General features: G+C 39.1%; 1 pseudogene; it reads right to left on the bottom strand.

The window, feature by feature from the left end:
- Positions 1–17,990: 17,990 nt before the first annotated feature.
- Positions 17,991–18,258, bottom strand: LOC147608671 (wound-induced basic protein-like; annotated as a pseudogene).
- Between the last annotated feature and the right edge of the window lie 5,184 nt (positions 18,259–23,442).

Below are 23,442 nucleotides of genomic sequence, written 5' to 3' on the forward strand. Positions count from 1 at the left end.
TCACCATTGTTTTGGTGTACTCATCTTGTACTTGGGTTCTTGGATCTTCAAGCAAGAAAGGAAGCATTAGACGGGTAAGAGCATCATCATCTCTTCCCCTTCTTGTTTAGGTACAACACCCCCTCAATAGCTCTGGGAGCTACACATCACCGATTCAAGAGCTGTCATTCTCACAAGCTTGGAGGTGCCTATGTGGTATGCAGTGCTTTGTATTATAGTTTTGCAAGAAAAGTCATGTTCGGCCATGTTTCAGTCTTTGTTTTGCAAGAAAAGTCACGCTCGGCCATGTTTCAGTCTCCGTTTTGTCACTGCAAAGTAATTTCAGTAGTTTTGAGAAGTTCTGGTGGAGAACTATCTCTGGTCAAAATTTGGTTTTTGCAGTGCAATAGTGTATTTTGGGGGTGCAAATAGTGTTTGCACATGTACTATTAATATTGGGTATATGAACATGTACTTTAGTCAGATCTAATGACATACAGGTTGTGTTGAAGCACTGCTGTAATAGTCTCACAATAGATCTTGTTGTGTTATAGGTTGCATATAGATTTTACATGTTTACAGATTTTTGATCGTGCATGCAAAGATAACTAACAGACTTAATCAGATTATCAGTGAGAAGCTAGACAAGAATAACTTCCATGCCAAGAAGTTCAAAATGAGCAATTTCCTAATGGGTAAAGGATTTTGGATCTATGTAGAAGGAGATAATGAGGAGCCTCTAGAGTTGTCTAGAGAGAATGCCACTCCAATAGATATAAAGGCATTCAAGGACTAGAATCAGGGTGCAAGGAAAGTCATATATTGGCTTTCGATCATTATCACAGACACAATGATAGGACATATACAGGATGCCAATACTCCAGCAGTTGCATGGTATAACCTTGTGCAGATGTTCCAAACCAGTATAAAGAGAAAGAAACTCCAGTTAAAACAAGACTTGCATATTGTGGAAAGGAAAATCATGTCTATCAATAAGTATGCTTTAAAGATCAAGGGCATTTTTGAATCCCTTAGGTCTATTAATGTATAGGTGGAAGATGATGATTTGGTGAGAGTGTCTATTTGAATGGGCTTGGCAAAGAGTACAACCCATTTAAGACCTCCATTGCAATCAGAGAGAATGTTCCCAAATTTTGGGACTTGGCGTCTTTGCTGATCATAAAAGAAGAGTCTCTAGGTGAGGAATCTTCTTGACAAAGCAAGAACACATCATAGTAGGTCTTCTACTCTAGTTCAAGTAGAGGCATAGTTAGAGGTCGTGGTAAAGGACAAAGTGGTGGCCGAGAAGGCAACCAAAATTCTGGAAAACAATAGGCCAATGATTCGTAGAAGGCAGCAGCAATTATACACAGGTGGAAGAGGCCAGTCTAGAGGTAGGGGGGAGCTAAAGAGGCCAAGGTGGTTGGCAAAAGAAATTAGAGTGTAAATAGCATAGAGATCTATTATTGTGGCAAACCATGGCACATGGAAAAGGATTGCTATAAAAATCAAAATAACATTAAAAGTGGAAAGTTGTAGCAAGGCAACTATGCATCATCCAGTAAACAGGGTGGTGATAATTGAAGTGATGCAACACATGATTAGTTCCACAACAAGAGATGTTATGATCTTAAGTTATATGGTATGTGGATTTTGGTGCCTCTAACCACATGACTAGTCATGGTGAGTGGTTTAGAGACATGCAAAAAATGGAAAAACCAGGTTATGTAGAAACAGGTAATGAAACTACACATCCCATTGTGCATGTTCGTAAAGTGCCATTGTCTATCCAGGATTGAAAAATGTACTTGCATATCTACTTCTTTTCCAAATATTACAAAGAATCTGATTTCTGTTGGGGACAGATGGTTGAGAAGGATTTGCAAGTGAGGTTTAATCCTCAATGATGTTTTGTGGAAGACTTCAAAAATCAGTGTTTCTTGGTTGCAAAGGGGTGCAAAGGGGTGAAAAAAATGGCAGGATGTTTACTTTGGATATGAACATGCCTCAGGTAAAGGAAACCATGTTTGCACATAGAATAGGTTTCATTGCAGATACTAACATATGGCACAAGCGTATTGGTCATGTGAATATACAGCGGGCTGAGGTCTATGCAATCCTAATATATTGTTGTAAGTTTGCCAAAGTTTAAGGTTGATGGTATGCATAAAGTATGTGAAAAGCATGACAACTTGGTAAGCAGGCCAAACATGATTTCCCACATGAAAAGCATGTCAAGCCAAGGACATTAGATGTTATACATTCAGATGTATGGGGATCGGCCAAGATTGCAACAATTGGAGGTTGCAGGTATTATGTTACATGCATTGATGACCACACTAGGAAAGTGTGGGTTTACTTCATGAAGGAGAAAAGTGAGGTGTTTTCTCACTTTCAAAGGTTTAAGGCCTTGGTCGAGAAGTAAAAAGGCATACAAATAAAATGCCCAAGATCAGACGATGGGGGAGAATGTTTCTCCAGTGAGTTCAGTGATTTCTTGAGAAAGCAAGAAATTAAGAGACGATTTACATGCAGGTATACTCTCTAACATAATGGTATTGCAGAAAGAAAAAATAGACACATTACACAAGTGGCACCTTCCTTGATGGCGGCTGAAAAGAATACGCCACATTATTTTTGGGTAGAAGTAGTAGCAAATGCTATGTACATTATGAACAGGACACCTGTAGTTGTTCCTGGTATGACACATGAATAGAAATTTATAGGCATAAGACCACATGTGTCTCACTTGAAAGTGTTTGGGTGTATTGCCTATGTGCATGTTCCTGTTAAAGTAAGAACAAAGTAAGAACAAAGTTGGATCCAAAAGTAGAGAAATGTATCTTTATTGGTTATACTATGAAGCAAAATGGTTATAAATGTTATAACCCTATAGATCATGAGATGTGAGTAAGTAAAGATGTCTCTTTGATGAGATGAGTAGCTAGTATGCACTAGCGAGATGAAGGCAACAGAAGATGCAGATGTAAGAAGTGATGACGTTGCACCACATATAGAGCAGCAAATCACATGTGCATAGTGGACTTGGAGAGTCCTCTAGCAATGGATCCAATATCAGTCTATGGTCAGGCAAGTTGAGGAGGACAGATGTAGGTACACATGTATCATGCAAAGGGAAGGAAAAGGTAGATCAATCTTTTGTGCCTGATCTAGCAGGTCAATCATATGTGGATGGTGATTTTAGCAGCTCTGATCAGAGCCTTGATGAAGAGCTTGGCATTCTGTCTATGGTTACTCTTGGTGTAAGGAGAATGAGGACACGTGGCAGTGATCCAGGTGTATGCAAGTCTATCATATGTGGATGGTGATTTTAGCAGCTCTGATCAGAGCCTTGATGAAGAGCTTGGCATTCTGTCTATGGTTACTCTTGGTGTAAGGAGAATGAGGACACGTGGTAGTGATCAGAGCCTTGGTGAAGAGCTTGGCATTCTATCTATGGTTACTCTTAGTGTAAGGAGAATGAGGGCAATTGTGAGGACACGTGGCAGTGATCCAGGTGTATGCAAGTCTACAAGGGTTAGGTACCTTATTGATAGGTTGAGATATGATGGATATACAACCCTTCATTATGCTTACATGATGAAAGCAATATAGGAGTTGGAGCCCACTTGCTTTGAGCAAGCTCTTGGAAATACAAAATGGGAAGATGCCATGAATGAGGAGATGGAAGCATTGGATGCAGGATGCAGATTCAACATGGGAGTTTGTATCTTTGCCTAAGGAAAAGAAGGCAATTGGATGTAAGTGGGTGCGTAAAGTCAAGCATAATGATGATGGTTCAGTGAGAAGGTATAAGGCAAGATTGGTTTCCAAGGGCTATGCACAGACTTATGGGTGCTACTATGACAGCTTGTGAGGTAGCTTGGTTTTAGAAGCTACTTGGTGATAGCTTGTGGATAAGGAAGTTGTCATTTACTGCTGTGACAACATGAGTAGCATACACTTGGCTAGTAACCTAATATACCATGCTAGAATGAAGCACATTGAGGTACATTATGACTTTGTGAGGGAGAAGTTTCTAGCATAGAGGATGTAGATTTTGTATATGTCAACACAAAGGATCAGGTGTGGCTGACATCTTCATGAAGGATTTGGGCACTGAGAATCTCCACAAGTTTAGAAGCTTACTTAGAGTTCAGTGTGTGAAGTTTAGCTTGAGAGGGAGTGTTGAGATAGCTAGCTCAAACTAGTGATATGGGCAGACATTTATGACCCACTTGGGTGATAGCTTCCGCACTTATGCCACTAGCATGGTTGGTGAGATTATGGTTGATATACTACCATTGGATGACAGGCTATGTGATAGACACTTTGGAGTACTAGAGTTATGGCATAGTTATAATGCTAGCTCATATAGTTGGGTTCACACTATGGAGTGACCATTTATATGTTATTGTAGGAGAGTACTTTCCCTTTATGTATGTACTCTTATCTTTTGGTTATAGAGAAGAGAAGAAGATAGAAGAAAATTCAGCCATCCATATGTCTCTTGTGTCTTGCACTCTCTTGTGTGTGTGTGTGTTTACTTGCAGGAACTTAAGTTCTCCCTCTCCCCCACATTCTCTTTACATTTCAGAGGTCCCATCACAGCAGAAAGATGATTTCAAAAGATGGTTCTTGGTGGTGTTTAAAGAAAAAGACTCTTTGGTCAGATATCACTTTGCCAGGAAGAGCTTTTTCCAAGTGCTAGTTGAATCCTTTCCATAGAGGGAAACCCCCTACTCTTTGGTACCTAGTTACAAAAGGAACCTTGGTATATATCATCCCATGGTACCTAGTTACAAAAGGAACCTTGGTATATATCATCCCATGGTACTTGAGCATGTATGCCTAACAGTGTGGGTAATCTTCCCAAACCTACCATACTGTCTATGATTGGAGTGGTTTTTTTCTTACTTCATCTTTCTACTCTTACATCATTTCATTCATTAATGTAGCAACAAGCTTCTCTGCAAGATTTTTTTCTTTCTTAGGTGGAGAAATCTCTATGGATTTATGCTTGATTGATTATGCCTTGGCTTTAAATCACCACTATATGCTTATTACTAACCTGGACCTAGACAAGGCCTATGATCAAGTTCCTCCTAGATAATGTCTAGTATTTTCAAGAAAGAGGTCTCCACCATAAGGAATAGGGGCCTATAGCAGCACTTATATCATCAAAATTTAGTGACATAAAATATGACGCAACCACGTATCGCATAGTGTTAAATTTAACATCAGCAGATTTGGATGCTATGCAACGTCAGTTATTTAGGGACACTATGCATCAAATATTATGGTGATTCTATGTGTTGGGGTAAAAAAATAACAAACTAGCCATTTCCTATTTCCTAGCTATGCTACTCCTATGTGCGTTCTCTCTCTCTCTCTCTCTCACTCACACTCACTCACTCACTCTCAAAAAAATTCTTGCTCTCTCGCTCACTCTCTCTCTTGCTTCCTCTCACTCTCACTCTTTCTCTTGCTTTCTCTCACTCTCACTCTCACTCTTTCTCCTACTCTCTCTCTCTCTCTCACACACACACACACACACACTTGTATAATATACAAACACGTTGTGCAACAATAGCTAACTCAACATTCATGTTTTGCCACTTTTCATGTGTTACGTCGTACCAATGGTGGATCATCAGGTATGCTAATTTCTTTATGTTTTTAAATGTATGCATGTAAGACTGAATTTTGGATCATAGACATGTAACAAACTGTACAATTACCAAAATTTAGGGGAGAAGGGTAAATAAAAATTGGCCAAAGTCTCATATATATATATACATAAGTCAATGTATATACAACTGATCTCGTGAGCACTTCAGCTCAAGATACTAGCTACAAATATACTAGATACAACACAATATGGAGGAGGGTGTTACTCTAAGGCATTGGATCATTGTCCAGACTCATGGAACCATCATTATTGACCTCATCATCATCCTCCCTATGCTCATCTCCTCTACGCTCATCTCATCTGGTACCTAGTAATACTTGCTAGAACTCGCGCCTCAAAATAGCCTCCTATGGAAATTCAAGAAAAGAATGACAGTGACATACATTTAGACATACAATGTTCTTTCTTGGTTCTTTATGTTGCAATCACTTGTTACGAATAGATTCAATTTTTACTTTAAATAAGTGCATATAGGGAAGACTCCAGCTATCACCAAACTAGGGTGGTGTAACCATGGGTGGCGTATGCTCTATCCTCCGGTAGGTGGATGGACAAAGATATTTTCCTACAATTGGTTTGTGGTAATATATGTTAGAACATTTTAATGGTCTAAGTATACTAGAATGAAAACATTGAGAAGATTAACGCTTGATTTACTTTACAAAATGGATGAGGAAGCTCCTCAATCCACCAAGACCAAGGCATGACCGTATCCCGCAATCACTCCTCTTTGGCCCTTTGCTGTGCAGCAAAAAAGCTCACCCTTTGCCACACCTCATCTTTAACATGGCACCAAGTAGGCTTGGCCCAATAATCCACTTGTGTAGTGTGTCTTTGTCGAGAAGCCTTCCTGCACGTTTTAAAAGAAAGTTACAAAATGTATATACAATTCACCTTAAGAAAGATCTATGGTTTCAAAGATACACTTCTAGGATATACTTATTCAACTTAAGAAAACTCTACCATAACTAAGCATTCTTAAGAAAGATCTATGGTTTCAAAGATACACTTCTAGGATATACTTATTCAACTTAAGAAAACTCTACTATAACTAAGCATTCTTAAGAAAGATCTATGGTTTCAAAGATACACTTCTAGGATATACTTATTCAACTTAAGAAAACTCTACTATAACTAAGCATTCTTTACATAAATGAAATAAAATTTTAATGAACATACATTTCCTAACTAAGCATTCCTCACATAAATGAAATTAATTTCAAAATGAACATACATTTTCTAACTAAGCATTCCTTAAACATTTTCTAACTTGAATTAGTCTTACGAAAATCTTCAATACACATGGTAGTCGCTTGCGCCTTATTCATTTCATTAATCATCTCACTGTTAATTCTTCTTGTGAGCATATCTTAATCTAAATGTGTAGGATTGTAGTGACTCAAATGCATCCATACATATTCCTCCATTACTCTTCGTGGGTGGGTGAACATCATAGTGTTCCAATAGTGTTAGAGCCAGGGAGTTCAAGGAGCGATGAGACCACTTGATAGGCACATTTTGATGCTATGAGAACCTGCTTATGTACACAATGAAGAGGACTATGTACAGACACATAGAGGCTTTGTGTATGTTGAGCATGAGGCAAAATATGGATTGCATGATCCTACGCTAGTTTGACGTGTGGTATGTTCTGCTATATGTTGCCTTGCTATCTACACCATCATTTTATCTCATCATCGTATTGGTTTTTTAGTTGAGAATTTTGCATATGTTATATGCTATATCATGTTAATGATGGTGTAGGTATCCTCCATGATGGGAGGAGTGTTAGGACAACCTCTGAGTCACTCTCGAGATCATACACAAGGCTTTAGATGCTGTGATGTTGGTAACACTTCACCAACATCACAAGGCTTTACATGCTTTGATGTTGGTGACACTTCACCAACATGGTTGGACAACATGTATTAACATGATTTCATATGGAATTGGCATTCATACAACAATGATTGAGGCATATTAGGAGGGGAGAGGGTTGCTGATATCAGTGGTTGGCTTTCATGAATGATGTAAAAAATGGTTCAAAAACTTCTTGTACCCACTTCTAAAATGTTGGGGGAGTATTTTTCAGTCCCAAATTCATAACATTACTTGCAAATACTCCCCATTCTGTTATAAATGTTGTTTTGTCCCTATCTTCTGGTGCCAGCAATATTTGATTATAGCCACTAAACCCATCAAGAAAGCTATATACTTCATGACCCTAACTGAATCAAGGGTATCACAGGGTAAAGGGAATGGGTCTGAAATAGTAGCTGCATTAAGTTTCCTATAATCAACACATACCCTGATTTTCCCATTCTTCTTAGGTACAATTACAATGGGAGATAACCAAGTTACCTGATGTACAGGTAGATAAACCCCACCTTTAGGAGTTTATCAATTTCTTCTTTCACTTGCTTTGGAAAGTTAGGGTTCGTCCTATATCTCTGCTGCACTACAGATCTGGCATCCTTCTTTAGGTTGATCTTATGCTGGTAGAACCTTGGATCAACTCCTTTCGTATCAGTGTAATGCCAAGCAAAAATATCTTTGAATTCCTATAACAGACCTGTCAAGTCCTCTTTAAACTGTCCTTTCAGATTAATACTAATTCTGACATTACTTGGCTCCTCCTGTGTCCCTAAGTTCAAATCTTGAAGTTCATCTTCTTTAACCCTACATGTCTTGGACATATGTTCCTCAAAATCTCTTTCTGCCTGGGTAACTGCCTGTATTCCTTCTTTTGTGTTCTCCATTATTTCTTCATCCTCTCCTTCTATAATTTTCTTGTGCATTTTCAGGTCTAATTCCTGATTTGTTTTTATGGCATGCTGGTCCATCTTAAAATCCTTTTGAAAAGCATATTGTTGGATAATATTTTCTACATCCACACCTCAAAGACAGGGATAACTGAAGGATTTCTCCTCAGAAACTCTTCTTCTTCATCCTCTTGCAATTCTGGTACCATATTGATTGCTTCTACCATCAATGGCCTGAAAACTTTAGGAATGGTCCTCTTGGACCCCATATCCATTTTGACCTTCTTTTTTCCCCTTCTGATCACTATTTGGTCAGCTCCCCAATCCTGCTTCACTTTGGCAGTTCTCAACCAAGGCCTTCCCAAGATCATTCACTAAGGGTTTTCTGACTCTTCAAGCTTTAGCACAACAAAATTTACTGGAAAGTTGAGTCCTACCACCTGTATAATTTTTCCTCTGACTATTCCTAGTGGCTGCACTCTCCTCTGGTCTGCCATCTTAACTTGGAATGGTGCACTGTCAAACTTAGTAATACCTAATTGTCTACAAATGAATTATGGTAAGATGTTGACTCCTGAGCCTCCATCCAATAAAGCCCCTTTAATATTACAATTTGCAAATACTACATCCAAAATGGGTACCTTGTAATCCACATCATCCACTTGTGATGGCTTTTCTTGTTGTGGTTATGGGAAAACCTTTTGAACTGTGAGGACCTTACCAATTGCCCATTTTTCCATTAATTTCTCTTTAAATGCGGGCACTGAATTCAGTACTTGTTCCAAAGTTAGGTTGAGCCTAGCTTGCATCAAATCGTGTAACAGTCCATCTTCTCCTAAACTCATGTCCTGTTTTTCTCCCAACCCATCTCTATGATAAATTGGTAAGATTTTGACATCTTCAGAGGGTGTTACTGGTATGACAGGTTCTTCCACCTATTCCCCTTGTAACCTGTTGAGTTCCTTTAAAACTTTTGTTCTTATTTCCTTCTGAGCTTCCCAAACAATAGGTTCAATATCTTTTTCTCTTGAACTTTTAGTTGGCTTTTTGCCACCCTGATTTTTGGATATTGTAACAGTAGCCAATACATCATGAAGATCCTGAACTTCCTCCACCTTTATACATTGAGTACAATCACAATTCCAATGTGCTCCTTCACTATTTTTTGTTTGTTTTAGTGATATTTCAGGTTCTTGAATTATTTCCTCCAACATTACCACATTCAATTGGGCAGGAGGTTGAGTTTGTTGATTTTGATTTTCTTCTAGTGTATCATTGTATCTGATGATAGGAATTCCCCTCTCATTCCTGTGCTTGCATCATAATTCACAAGATGGTCCTTGTCTATGTCCCTGCACCCCACAGTAATTGCAGGTATTATTGTTGTTAAATCCCCTGTTCTGATTATAATTCCTCTGCTGCTCCCCCCATCGGTTCATATTTGGATTCATGGGTTGGAATTGGTTTTGATTTAAATTCTGATTTCTCATAGGAGGACCTATGGCTCTCCTATTTTGTTTAGCCCAACTTGATTGGCTTGTGGGTTTACAGGTTGACTCATTGACACAATATGTGGAGGTAATATCCCCCTATACTGTGGATTCTACCAACAGTTGGCTACAACATGCCCCAATTTTTTACATATCTCACAAGATGGGCTAGCTGACTCCACCACAGGTGCCATGCCCATATTCTTGATTTCCTCTTTTCCAAATCATCTTCTTTGTTTACTTTAATCATTTTCTTTTCTTTGCTTTTGCTTTCCTCTTTTTTCTTTGTCTTCTTTGTTTTCTTTTTCTTCTTTTTCTTCTCTACCCACTCTTCTTCATCTGAATTATCAGATTCAGTGTCCTCTTCTTCTGAGTCACTGTCATCCTCTTCATCAAAATCTTCCTCATCATCATCAGAATCTTCTGATTTCTTCTTGAATTTGGAGCTCATTCTCCTTTTAGCTCTCAGTGCTATATTCACCATGTTAGTGAAATCAACATCATTCTGAATGTCCCTACCAGCAACAGAGCTCTGTAGGTTTTTCCTGAGGCCTTTACATAATCTCCCAATTGTTCAGTTGTTGGTCTTTGATTTACCAACAACCTGTTATAGAGGATTTTTGTCATGAGAATATATTCTAAGTCCTCTTTAAGAATATTATTTTTCCCTCTTGAGTAATTTGGGGATGCCTAGGTTACTCTTGCGTCATGATGGCTAGGTTAATATCGTGGGTGACACCACTATAAATATTAATACGTACAGTATATGATGTATGCTTGGGACCGTCTATGATTATTTCAGTTAGGTTTGTATGGCAGGGTGATTCCTGGGATACTTACGCGCCTGGTAGTCATGAGTTGGTTATGGTTTGTGCCTGTTTAATATTTGTGGGATTAATTTAATTATTAATTGGGCTTATATTTTCAAGTGAAGAAGATTATGAGGATTGATGAATAATGTTGAGGAGAATGTTTCTTATGTGCATCATATTTATTTTTACAAGCGTAGCTTGTAACCTTAGTAGTTGATTTTTCCATTTTGATACATTGGAAAAAATACATTTATAATGTTGAATTTATTAAAGCCTAAAGGCTTTACCCTAGCCCCAATTTTTGGGACACTATTTTTGTTATGGAAGAGTGTCGTGCTCTCTAAAAGCACACTTTGTATATTTTTGGGGCCATGGCCTATTTTTGCTTGGAAGCTAATAAAAATACTCTTGTGTGTGGGGGAAGGCCACGCACAAGGGGGGGGAAGATTGCACCCAATGTGTTTGTCTTGGAGCTAAGTATTATGTTTGTTATGCTTTTGTTTAATTTATTTGATTTTGTTGAAACCTGCAAAGCATGTGTTTTCATGGTTGAATTAATGTGTTGAATTTCTCAAGTGTTCCACGAGCTGTCCTAGAGAACGATTCTGTTTTCAGTGGTATCCTGAGATCCTTCGTTCTTTTCAAACCCAGCAAACCTGCAATTGAGGGCAATTGCAAACTCAAGCAAGAGGGATGTCATGAGAATATATTTTCAGTCCTCTTTAAGAATATTATTTTCCCTTCTTGAGTAATTTGGGGACGCCTAGGTTACTCTTGCGTCATGCTGGCTAGTTTAATATCATGGGTGACACGACTATAAATATTAATACGTGCAGTATATGATGTATGCTTGGGGCCGTCTATGATTATTTCAGTTAGGTTTGTATGGCAGGGTGATTCCTGGGATACTTACGCGCCTGGTAGTCATGAGTTGGTTATGGTTTGTGCCTGTTGAATATTTGTGGGATTAATTTAATTATTAATTGGGCTTATATTTTCAAGTGAAGAAGATTATGAGGATTGATGAATAATGTTGAGGAGAATGTCTCTTATGTGCATCATATTTATTTTTACAAGCGTAGCTTGTAACCTTAGTAGTTGATTTTTCCATTTTGATACATTGGAAAAAATACATTTATAATATTGAATTTATTAAAGCCTAAAGGCTTTACCCTAGCCCCAATTTTTGGGACACTCTATTTTTGTTATGGAAGAGTGTCGTGCTCTCTAAAAGCACACTTTGTATATTTTTGGGAGCTATGGCCTATTTTTGCTTGGAAGCTAATAAAAATACTCTTGTGTGGGGGAAGATTGCACCCAGCATGTTTGTCTTGGAGCTAAGTATTATGTTTGTTATGCTTTTGTTTAATTTATTTGATTTTGTTGAAACCTGCAAAGCATGTGTTTTCATGGTTGAATTAATGTGTTGAATTTCTCAACTATTCCACAAGCTGTCCTAGAGAACAATTCCGTTTTCAGTGGTATCTTGAGATCCTTCGTTCTTTTCAAACCCAGCAAACTTGCAATTGAGGGCAATTGCAAACTCAAGCAAGAGGGATGTCATGAGAATATATTTTAAGTCCTCTTTAAGAATATTATTTTCCCCTCTTGAGTAATTTGGGGACGCCTAGGTTACTCTTGCGTCATGCCGGCTAGGTTAATATCGTGGGTGACACCACTATAAATATTAATACGTGCGGTATATGACGTATGCTTGGGACCGTCTATGATTATTTCAGTTAGGTTTGTATGGCAGGGTGATTCCTGGGATACTTACGCCTCGTAGTCATGAGTTGGTTATGGTTTGTGCCTGTTTAATATTTGTAGGATTAATTTAATTATTAATTAGGCTTATATTTTCAGGTGAAGAAGATTATGAGGATTGATGAATAATGTTGAGGAGAATGTTTCTTATGTGCAACATATTTATTTTTACAAGCGTAGCTTGTAACCTTAGTAGTTGATTTTTCCATTTTGATACATTGGGAAAAATACATTTATAATGTTGAATTTATTAAAGCCTAAAGGCTTTACCCTAGCCCCAATTTTTGGGACACTCTATTTTTGTTATGGAAGAGTGTCGTGCTCTCTAAAAGTACACTTTGTATATTTTTGGGTGCTATGGCCTATTTTTGCTTGGAAGCTAATAAAAATACTCTTGTGTGGGGGAAGGCCAGGCACAAGGGGGGGAAGATTGCACCCAGTATGTTTGTCTTGGAGCTAAGTCTTATGTTTGTTATGCTTTTGTTTAATTTATTTGATTTTGTTGAAACCAGCAAAGCATGTGGTTTCATGGTTGAATTAATGTGTTGAATCTCTCAAGTGTTCCACAAGCTGTCCTAGAGAACGATTCCGTTTTCAGTGGTATCCTGAGATCCTTCGTTCTTTTCAAACCCAGCAAACCTGCAATTGAGGGCAATTGCAAACTCAAGCAAGAGGGATGTCATGAGAATATATTTTAAGTCCTCTTTAAGAATATTATTTTTCTCTCTTGAGTAATTTGGGGACGCCTAGGTTACTCTTGCGTCATGCCGGCTAGGTTAATATCGTGGGTGACACCACTATAAATATTAATACGTATGGTATATGACGTATGCTTGGGACCGTCTATGATTATTTCAGTTAGGTTTGTATGGCAGGGTGATTCCTGGGATACTTACGCCTGGTAGTCATGAGTTGGTTATGGTTTGTGCCTGTTTAATATTTGTGGAATTAATTTAATTATTAATTGGGCTTATATTTTGAGGTGAAGAAGATTATGAGGATTGATGAATAATGTTGAGGAGAATGTTTCTTATGTGCATCATATTTATTTTTACAAGCGTAGCTTGTAACCTTAGTAGTTGATTTTTCCATTTTGATACATTGGGAAAAGTATATTTATAATGTTGAATTTATTAAAGCCTAAAGGCTTTACCCTAGCCCCAATTTTTGGGACACTCTATTTTTGTTATGGAAGAGTGTCATGCTCTCTAAAAGCACACTTTTCGATATTTTTGGGGACTATGGCCTATTTTTGCTTGGAAGCTAATAAAAATACTCTTGTGTGGGGGAAGGCCACGCACAAGGGGGGGGGAGATTGCACCCAGTATGTTTGTCTTGGAGCTAAGTTTATGTTTGTTATACTTTTGTTTAATTTATTTGATTTTGTTGAAACCTGCAAAGCTGCGTGTTTTCATGGTTGAATTAATGTGTTGAATTTCTCAAGTGTTCCACAAGCTGTCCTAGAGAACGATTCCGTTTTGAGTTTTGAATCTCTGTCCATGATCCTCTACTCTAAGCTATTTTTTGGGTGGATATTTTATGCATCTACAGCAAACCTTTCTCCTAATCTACCCCTTAATCTTGTATCATACCCATGAGTAGGTCTTCTGAGATTGTAATATTCCCCACTCATTCACTGGTTTTCCTAATGCAATGCCTGTGACCACCACAAACCCCACATGCATGAAATTGCTGATAATAGGACTCCTAGAGAATTCTTCTAACCCTTCGTGGACCACCCCAAAATGCCTATGACTACCACAAACCCCACATGCATGAAATTGCTGATAATAGGACTCCTAGAGAATTCTTCTAACCCTTCGTGGACCACCCCAAAAGGCAAAAACTCCTGCTTTTATTTGTTCCACACCTGGGTTTGTATGCACCTCACCACGTCTGCAGGTAGTAAGGAAGGAAATCGTTGATGCACAAGAATTTATCTGCGTACGCGGCATATTCTTCTTCTTATGTCACCCAGTTAACTAAACTCTTGTCTCCATTCATCCATCTTAACAGTTCTTCTGTAAATTCCTGCTGTCCTGTCCCTTTCCCATGAACAAGGACCCTAGGTTTGATACCGTAGGATCGCCAAAAGTGTTGAGTGTTAACTCAGCACCAGATGATCTTTACATTAATTCTTCCTGTCATTTCAAGTATTCTATCTTCTGCACAATGTGAACATTTACAACACTTCATTCATTGGTAATTCCTAAGTATACATTGATATCTTTTCAATTGAAGGCAAACATGTCGGACATAACACAATAGTAAAAAAACTCCTTCCAAGATAGCAGATGATTTTTCCAATAGCTACACACATTCCTATATCTATGCACGGCATTCAAAGCTTAACTGCCTTTACTATAAAGATCCCAAGAGACATAACATGACACGACTCTTCAACTCATGACTCCTGATATCTCCAGTAAAGGTTTAAAACCTAATAATACTTAATACTATCCTATAAAACCATAGGTTTTACATTGACTAGTTTATATTCTTTATTGTTGGACAGAGAGGAAGCTATTAAATGGTATGAAATGGTCAATCAAAAGAGGATTGAGACTTTTAATGATAAGTTGCGAAGCAAAGATCTAAAGAACATTAGGTGAAATATGGACTCTCATTTTTTCCCCTTAAGGAATTCCACACCTCCTCTCTCTAGAGAAATGGGCTCATGGGGTGAATTTTTTGCAAATCAAATCAAAATTTGGCGGAGATTGCACATTTGGAATCTACTCATCGAGACCTTTCCAATGATATATAGTATGATGGAAAATTTTGATTATTTAAGAAGCCCCCAAATTTGTGATGATATGGCATGTTACATACCATATCATCACAAATTTGGGGACTTCTTGAATATTCAAAATTGCTTATCATGCTATATATCATTGGAAAGGTCTCAAAGAGTAGATTTCGAATGTCCAAACTCCGCTCACTTTTGAGTTGATTTGCAAAAAAAATTACCATGAGTCCATTTTTCTAGAGAGAGGAGGTGTGGAGATCCTTAAGGGGCAAAAATGAGAGTCCATATTTTCCCTAATGGGCAATGTTGGTCATTCTAAGGTACAATAATGCTTTACATACTACATTTCAGACCAAGTTCACAGTCAGGTGGGAAGGACCTTTTATTGTACATGAAGTTTTTCCTAATGGAACATCATTTGCTGGACTTGGGAGGTCAGATGCATGTTAGCAGAGTTAATGGCCTAAGGTTGAGGCCATATCATGTTAGAGCCATGTGAAACATAAAACAAAGTGTGAAACACTTGAAAATGTTTCACTGAAGGGTTGGGCAATATGTGAGAGGAGCCTAGAGCTGAAAACAAACATGGAATGTGGGAACGTATAATGTACATTAGGTGAGATGACATGGATCCTAGGTCACAAAAAAAAACAGCGTGGCGACCCAACAGGATAAGAGCAAGTGCGAAAAATAAAAAATAGAAGGTTTATGAAAGAACAAGAAAGCCGGTGACGCAACAATCCAGAAGGTGGCAAGGCGACAACGACAGGCCAAAAAGGGAGAATTGAGATAATTTTCACAAGAGTGGACAAGAAAACGAGGTAGAGAAGCAAGAGGATCAAGAGAGTGAAGAGTGAGTGAAGTGAGACTATAGTGAGTGAAGAGACCACCTTCAAATTGAAGGCCTAACAAAATTCAATGGTTGTAGAGTGAAGTTTAGTGCAGTAGAGACAAATTCAGATAAATAAGAGTAGAGAATGCACTGAGGGCCAAGGAATCATGCTAGAAGAGGATTCCCTTTAATTTCTGTGTGGCGACTCTGTTAGAGACATGATTTAGTTCAATTCTAGCTCAATTGTTGCTGTTGAATTGTGTCTGTTTAGGGAAGGCCTACTGTTTGTGGTTGTAAATTCATTATAGCTTGAATAGTCATCGGGGTCTATCACCTGAAAACCCCCAAGTTCTTAGTGTGTTCTTCTGATATGTTTGGACCCATTGCCTCAAGGGTGTTGAGACAGAGTCTTTCTTTGTTTTCGTGAAGAACGGTGAGAGTTCAAAGCTTGAATCTGTGTTAATATTGATGAGAATTTTTGATATGGATCTTGATATGTGTTATTTTGATTGACTTTTTTGAGATATAATAATTATGAAGGTATGTCTAACGTCCTAGGAGTCAAAGTTGTCTCTTAATTGAAGCAGTCATCTTTTGTTGAGAGAATGCAGTCAGATAGGGTCAGAAGAGTGTCAGGCAGCTCTGCATCAAGGGGGTCTGTTGGTGAGGTAAAAGGGTTCTTTTGATCTTTTTAGATTCAAGGGAAGTTGTTTTGAGTTGATTCTAATAGTCAGAATTCTAACAAAAGTCAGAAGTCATGCAGTCGGGTTTGTAAGTAGGTTGTAATCAGCTGGATGTCTATAGAGTTGTATCTTTGTGTGGTTTGAGTTTTTGAAGGGTTCTGAGGTGTTAGAGGACTTAGAGCTAAGAAAGTCTGATCCAGTTGAATCAGTTGTCAGCCCTGTCGATGATCAGATCAGTCAGAATATAGTCAGTGTGGGAGCCAGTGGAGAGTCTTTATTGTGGCATCTCTTTAACATCAAGGCAGTATAAGGGTTAGGAGGATTCAATAGACAAGTAAGAGAGAGTTCGTGATCCAGGTAAGGTTTCTATGTCGGCTAGTTCTATCTCCATTAGCTGAATCGATATCCGTGTAAAGTCCAGTCGGATTGATGTCAGCTGAAGATCCACGAAGTGTAAGGAAGGTGTTTTGCATGGTTTTGGGGTAGAAGGATTGAGGTTAGCTGAGATAGGAGGACAACAAGAGAGCTAGGAGGACACATATTGGATCACATCAGTCTTCTGAGTCAATTTTCAGGCAGCTAGGACAGACTAGTGTACGCAGGGTGTTAGCAAAGGAGAATCGATAGGTTCTAAGAAGTTCTAGGTCTAGTATTTGAAGTTGGATGACATTGGAGATCATTCTGGAGGTCAAGTAGACACAATTGTGACTGGGATTGACAGTAGCAGTAGGCATCCATCTAGACTATAGTCAAAATTTGATCAGTTTTACATGAGTTGGGAGGGATTTAGGCCAGCTAGTTGTCAGAGGTAGTTAGCTAAGACATTTAGGCTGAAGATCAAAGCTCTTGGTAGTTAGATCTAACCTGAGAGGACAGTTAGAGGTATCAACCAAGTTGGATTGAAGGTGTAGATGTGTCCGCTTGTGTGAGCCAAAGGTTAGAGGATTGATTCCTTGTTGATTGGTGCCTTTTGGGCTGGGATCCTAGTGTCCCTAAGATCTGCTCCTTATACATTTTTTTCTTGTGTGCCTACTGGTGGTATAGTAGAGGCCATCACCGAGTCACCACACAATGTGCTTACATGCTATTAGGAGAGACAATATAAGCTCAAGCTGTGGGCATACATAGAGTGCGTGAAGAAAAAAAAAATCAACGCATAAAGCCAGTACACTATATTGAAATCATCACTGTTATCATCCGTCCCTACTGAGTAATCTCTATCCATGGCTATTCATTCATCATGGGCTTGTTCTCGTTGGCCTTAGGTTTCTGCTCCTTGGGCTTCTCTCTTCAATTTTCCTGTTAACGAGACAAGAAGGGCTAGTGACAAGAGAATCTTCTCTCGTCTATTTTCCTGTTATTGCCATGGAAGTGTAGAAGAAAATAGACGAGAGAAGACGGGCAGAAACCAGGGCCATGCATACCTTTGATCAGCGGAGCTACCCTTCTGGCTGAGAAAGGAGCGAAAGTGGGCACAATTAACGTCATAGATCATCTCGGCAAAGAGGCGGTCGAAATCCTTTAGCCTTCTAGGAGCGCTTGCATCTATCACCTGTGGTTTGTTTTGGCCTATACGCAGTCAATTGGGTGGGCGGGCAAGGGCTATACAGGAGCCTTAGGGGTATTCCACTGGCAGAATACCCTTGGGGCCTCGACGAGAGAAGACGGGCGGAAACCAGGGCCATGCATACCTTCAGTCATCATGTATACAGGCACCTTAGGGATATTCGACGAGAGAAGACCGGCGGAAACCAAGGCCATGCATACCTTCGGTTATCAGCGGAGCTACGCTTCTGGCTGAGAAAGGAGGGGAAGTGGGCGGAATTAACGTCGTAGCTCATCTCGACAAAGAGGCGGTCAAAATCCTTTAGCCTTCTAGGAGCGCCTGCATCCGTCACCTAAAGTGTGTTTTGGCCGCTATGCAGGCGCCTTAGGGGTATTCCGCTGGTGGAATACCCTCGGGGCCTATTGTTGGAATTCAACATTGAACCTGTTGAATGAACCTGCTGTTGACCTGAACGCACCCTGGCAATTGTTGCTTTGGATGAGCTAAGCAAACTACACAAAAAAAAAAAAAAGGGTCAAGATCCCCATGGAGCTCCCATAGTTTAGAGGCCAACAGTTGGCAGTGGAAGTCCTTGTTGAGTCTAATCAGACACCAAATACACACACATGCCTCCTCCCTCCTTAAGAAAACATAACTAGAGAATAGGGAGCATCCCAATGGTAGAGTCCCACTACAACATCCAAAACTAGGCGCACAGTCCAAAACCATCATCTTAGGGGTATTCCGTTGGTGAAGTACCCTATGGGCCTCATTCTGCCACTCTTAGCTTCATGGAATCTCATGAAATTTATCATCATTATCTCCTAATCTTTTCGATGAGTGAATTTTCTTTTTTAATTTGATAGTCACTTGATTTGATTCAGGTGTATGCAAAGGAAAGATCGTCTGGACATGCAGGTGGACAAGTGGGAACAACATTTTTTATTCTTGTAAACCTGTTGTCTTCACTATCGTTCCTCTTTTTTATTGCAATGCTTGGAATGCTTCTTAATGCTAAATCTTCCTCTTGGTTCTTTTATCTACTTCACAACAAATATCTTCTTATGCCTTATCATTATTAAGAGCTAATGATGGTGATTGCTACTATCTTGCTACATATCTTGGAAGGCATCATGACCTATCATGACACACACATCTATCAGTTGCTACATGCAGGGCATGTTGATCCTTTTTTCTTCTTGTCAACTTGTTTGAATGCGGAGAGTATGGACAATGTGAACATTTCTTCATATGGTTTCAATGTACATAACCATGAACATTTTTATTTTTATTTTATTTTTTTTGGGGGGGGGGGAGTGGACTATGTATTGGGTTCCCAATTGGTTATATATTAGGGAAATGAAGTCTCATATTTTGCAATGATAGCAAGTGCACAAACTAAGTGAAGAGAACTAAACTTATACTCCACTTTAGATTAAGTAAAGATAGAAAGATTTGTTACTTACCACATGAGGAGAACTAAGCTTATACTCCACTTTAGATTAAGCAAGGTTCAATGCTTTCTATGTTTAAATGTGTGTTTTTTTTTTGGTAGAAGTCATGCCACCCAAAAAAGGAAAGCAACAGGAGATGCAAGAAATATTGGGAGAAAGAAAAAACACCCTCAAGATAAAGAGCTAGCCATACCAATTGTAATGGAGGGAAAACAAGAGAAAGACATGTTAGGAGATGATGGCTTGGATCAAATGTTGAAAACCCATCTTCAACAAGAAAGAAAGGCAAGGATAAGCAAGAAATGGATGTTGATGACATTATACCCGAGTCCATTGATAGGCCAATGGGGTCATCCATTATATAGAGCTTGACAGTAAATCTTGGTGTTCCTTGTCCTAGAATTCCACTTTGTAGATTCACAAATTTTAACCCTGTTGTTAGACAACTCCGTAGTGATCTAATTGTCTTGAAGAGAGCTTTTGAGGCTGAGGGATACGTAACTACAAAGGGGAATTTTATCTTGTCGATTGTTTTGCTCGATGGAACCTCAAAAGAGGTTGATGAAGAAAGAAAAGCTAAGTGGGACAAAAATTGGCACATTGTCAATATTGAGTTTGAAGATAAGATAAAGGATGATCACGATGGGGTCTTGAGCAATAAGATGTTTTGGGTGTGGAAGGAAAACCATAGGACAGCCTCGTAGATGGAGAGAATTGATGAGTTGTTTGTCAACAACAAGTCAAGACACATTAGAGTCACGGGCAGAGATCATAATGCGCTGCTCTACAAAGATTTAACTTGTAAGTATATTCTTTCCTTTTTTCCTCGTGTTTGGTGGTTGTGATGGTTTAAATTAACTTTCCCACCCATTTGTTTTCCAAAGTATGAATGAGCATGTAGTCATTGCCACCAATCTCAAGGACTACCTCTCCCATACAAGTTCATTGTCCAATTGTGATGCTTCCACACTTTATCGAAGAGGAGAAGTTGAACAATGAAGTCATGAGAAATAGGGAGTTTCTTTCGGGCAAGACAATGTAGTATCCACTCACTTAAGCAGTTCTTCATCGAATGGTTTTTTCGGTAAGCAAAAATTGGTTGCACTATAATCTTATAGTTAGTGAGGTGTGGTACAAAAACAATTCTTGCATCTTGAATTGCAGACAAAATGGAAGGCAGATTTTGATGATGCATGGAAAAAAGTTACCACCAGGCCTGGATAAATTTGAGAGTGATGTGAAAGTCAATGCAATAAACAAGAGTATTACAAGTACTTATCGTTGAAAACTGCATAGGGTGAGACTGGAAGTTTCTTTCCTTTTTTGCATGTATTAGGTTTGTAGGAAATGTTTGTGCTTTTGTGTTTTTGAAATGATTGTAGATTTTTTATGGTAAATCCTTTACTTGGAAAATAATGGTTTGATATACTATGGTCTTTACACTTTGAGAACCCTTGTGCCAAGTTGACAATTGATAAATTGTATTAGCTTTCCATTGCGGCATGTGGCAAGCCAAAACAATTGGTAATTTTTTATTTTCTTGGTTCAGATGCTAATCAATGGTTTGACATACTATGGTCTTTGCCCTTTGAGAACCCTTCCGCCAAGTTGATAAATTGTACCAGCTTTCCATTGTGGCATCTGGCGAGCCAAAACAGTTGGCAATTTTATCTTTGCTTAGTGCAGATGCTAATCTAAAGAGCACTTATGAGATGCGCCTTCAAGTGACCATGCTTTCATACCATGGCTTTTGCAAAAGAAGTTTTCAATACTTGGTGTGATGCTACTAGGTTGCGTAGGTAGCGAAGACAACTATTGGTGACACACTTCTTGAGTTACCCGACCATCCCACATTGGTTGATTATTATGAGGATGTGATAGTTAGACACATGAAAGATGTGTATGAGCCATTTGAGAGATCTCTCTCAATGGAGACCCCACCTTCGAAGCAAGTGGATTTGCTTAATGTGAGTTATTGGCCGGTTTATAGGTAATTAACTCTTTGGTCTTGAGACAACTTCCTTGCTTATTGTGTTTGTCATTAGAGTTTGGAGAAATGTGCATAGGCTTGTTTTCTTGCTAGGTATTTACATCGTCTAGCCAACACAAAGAAGATTGGGTCCGTTCCACAAGTATGCAAATCATGGAGACAATGCTTAAAGATCAACAGTTCTATATGTACACATGCTCTATTTTTCGTGAGGGAAAGGTGGCAGAAGGCACCATAGTACTTTAAGAGTGGGAAAGATAGAAGCTCCCATGGTGGATTGAGATGCATAAAGGTATGTGCCTAGAGGAGGAGAAGGAAATGTATGCTATTTACACCAAAAGGAGGAGTGCAAGTCTAGAGATAGATTGAGATGCATAAAGGTACGTGCCTAGAGGAGGAGAAGGAAATGTATGCTAAACACCAAAAGGAGGAGTGCAAGTCTAGCTCAGGTCCTTCTGGAAACCTTAATGAGGATCAAAGAAAGAAATTTAAGCAAGAATAGAAGAAGCTAGCTGCTGATGAGCATGTAGGCTATTGGAAACCTGATCCCTCCCACAGAGGTAGGCCAAATAATTAGCAAATCAATGATTTGGGTATGTGTCCATGTCACATCTTGTCATCAAAGGGATTAGAAAAGGGATTTGCTAAATAATCATCCTCCCCACCCTCTCTGTCATCCCTACTAGTTCTCTTGCCAACGGGGATGCCTACACTAGTGGTAACACATGCATATCCACTATGAGTGCATCCCTACTAGTTCTCTTGCCAACAGATGCCTACGCTAGTGGTAACACATGCATATCCACTATGAGTGCATCCACATCAAATGAATAATAAGAGCTACCACTAACTTGACATGACCTCATGAGAGGGCCTGTGCCGTAACCCATCTCCAGGACTAGACCTCTCGACACACATAGCAAACTCAAAATCATAGAAACAAATCCACATGAGCGCTTTAGTGCACCCCTAGCACCCTGAACTAGTGCACTCGTAGATGAGAGGCCATGAGTCTACTGTACCTCCATCATGTAGTGGGTCCACATGTCATTACTTGTTCACACACAATGTATCTCAAATAGGGAAAGGCCCTCGGCCATGAATATGGGTGGCGTGGCTCCATTGTGACATGCAAACACCAACATAGAAGTACAAAGCTACACAAGAGTAGACACTTCATATAACACTGAAATCTATTCCAATAGAAACCATTTTCAATAATAGAGATGAAGCGGATGTATGTACCGGCATGTCCTCCCCATAATGTTTAACAAATCCATACTCGTTCTTGTCCAACACCACCACTTTTCTCATCACTTGGAGGTCCTAGACTTTGACGTACCTCTCGATCCATGTCAAGCAAGGACCTAGAAATGTAGCACATTATTTAAGATCATCATATAAACCAAGAAAAAAGGCATACACTTTTCAATTAGCATATGAATATCCTACATTACTTGCAATGGGGGAAACCATGGCAAGCCATCCACTATCTCCCAAACTAGAAGCGGATGTGGCTAAACCATATTTGACATGGTCCTATGAAAGCAAGTTCCAAGGAGGCAATGGCGAGCTTCACATTAGGGCCAATTTGGACAAGAAAAGGGCTGTCTAAGGATCTAAAAAGGGGCAACTTAAAAAAGACCATGAAGATCTTACCAAAACTATTCAACATGGGTACTCATTGGA

The sequence above is a fragment of the Cibotium barometz genome, chromosome 52 (assembly GCF_041138505.1).
Source record: "Cibotium barometz isolate CiBa-2024 chromosome 52, ASM4113850v1, whole genome shotgun sequence".
In the NCBI taxonomy this organism is placed as follows: Eukaryota; Viridiplantae; Streptophyta; class Polypodiopsida; order Cyatheales; family Cibotiaceae; genus Cibotium; species Cibotium barometz.